Raw genomic sequence first — 2194 nt, 5'->3', positions numbered from 1 at the left:
CACACACACACACACACTTTTGATGGTGGCCGGTGAAATGGCTCCTCTGCTTTTGACCCATCCTGGCTTGTCCTTCCTCTGGGGGCACAGCCAGGAGCAGTGGGCAGCGTACGTGGACGCGCCCGGGGACCAGGTTTTGACTCATGTGTTTTGTGACTCATGTTTTGTGACTTCTTTGTTCTGTGACTCTTGTGTTTTGACTCCGGTATTTTTTGACTCCTGTGTTTTGACTCCTGTGTATTGACTCATGTGTTTTGATTCCTGTGTTTTGTTACTTCTGTGTTTTGTGACTTCTGTGTTTTGACTCGTGTTCTGATTCCTGTGTTTTGTGACTCATTTTTTGTGACTCCTTTGTTCTGTGACTCCTGTGTTTTGTGACTCCTGTGTTTTGACTTATGTGTTTTGTGACTCATGTTTTGTGACTCCTTTGTTCTGTGACTCTTGTGTTTTGACTCCGGTATTTTTTGACTCCTGTGTTTTGTGACTCCTGTGTATTGACTCATGTGTTTTGATTCCTGTGTTTTGTTACTTCTGTGTTTTGACACTTCTGTGTTTTGACTCGTGTTTTGATTCCTGTGTTTTGTGACTCATGTTTTGTGACTTCTTTGTTCTGTGACTCCTGTGTTCTGTGTCTCCTGTGTTTTGTGACTCCTGTGTTTTGACTCCTGTGTTTTGTGACTTCTTTGTTCTGTGACTCCTGTGGTTTGTCTCCTGTGTTTTGTGACTACTGTGTTTTAACTCCCATGCTTTGACTCATGTACTTTGACTCCTGTGCTCTGTGGCTCATGTGTTTTGTGACCCTCTGGTTTTGTGACCCCTGTTTTGACTCCTGTGTTTTGTGACTCTTGTGTTTTGTGACTTGTGTTTTGTGACTCCTGTGTTTTGACTCGTGTTTTGATTCCTGTTTTTTGTGACTCCTGTATTTTGACGACTGTGATTTGACTTCTGTGCTTTGTGACTCCTGTGTTTTGTGGCTGCTGTGTTTTGTAACTCCTGTGTTTGGACTCCTTTTTGTGACTCCTGTGGTTTGTGACTCCTGTGTTCTGTGACTTCTGTGTTTTGAGACTTTTGTGTCTGTGTGTCATCTGGAGAGAGTGCAATCACACCAAAAAAATAAATAAAAAAGAGAATGAATAACACAAAAAGAGGAACAAAATAAAGTAAAGTAAGTAAGAAAACAGTATTTATTAGAACACCCATTCAACAAAACGTTAAAACTACAGTATTCGAGAGGGAAGATTTAGAAAACAATAATTACACAAATTATTTTTGCTGGGGAATCTCTTTCTTGTTGACCATCGCTGTAATAGTCCTGCATTTAAAGAACAAAACAAAAACTAAGCACAAAAAGAGCAGAGAACCGCCCCCAAATAAAAACTGCTTTTTGGGTTCCAGACATCCTGCATCTCAAGTCAAGCAGTGACTCAAGATGCAGCTTGCCTGGAAGCGAACAATTAGAACGACGTAGAGTGGCTGCAACATTGATCAGGAACCATGAGATGGCAGCAATTCTTAATTCTTTTTTAGGTTAGGTTAAGTTTTGAGCTTTCGTCTCGAGCGGCGCATGATGACTTTTGACTCACGCCTCGTTCGATAAGGGAGCAGAAATGCACATGGTGTTTTTAAAGAACACAGAAAGTTCATTTCCCGATGTCTGGTGCGGCGATCACATGTGATCATGATGCATTTATGTGGAATACATTTTGGAGTTAACCCGTAAAAGGCGCTGTGTTCAAAATGTCAAACAAGCGATTGGCGATCCCTTTACAACCTAGCCACCGTTTTAGAGTGCGTTTACATTTGATCCATCGAAACCTGTTGACATGTGGAAATCAAAGTCTGCAAGAATCTGGTGCGGTTCCACCCGATTTCTAGAGTCCAAGCGAGACATATTACACAGTTAATTCTTGCAAGAACCCCATCGCGACGCCTCTCGGTCTGAGGTTTGGTTGGCCCGTTCTCCTGTCTCTGAGGTCAGGCTGGAGGTCCCACGGCCCCACCAGACCACCAGACCACTGTCGAAAATTCTATCAAAACCATATGAACTGAAAACATGGGCGCTCAGCAAACGGCGCACAGACACAACAAAGGTATTGCGACGTCTGTGTTCTGTGACTTTCGTGTCTGTGTGTCGCCTGGAGAGAGAGTGCAATCACACCAAAAGAGAATGAATCACACAAACGGAGGCACAAAA

Source organism: Zeus faber, assembly GCF_960531495.2.
Source record: "Zeus faber genome assembly, chromosome: 16".
Taxonomy (NCBI): Eukaryota; Metazoa; Chordata; class Actinopteri; order Zeiformes; family Zeidae; genus Zeus; species Zeus faber.
The sequence above is the reverse complement of the archived record's forward strand: the minus strand, read 5'-3'. Positions refer to the sequence as shown.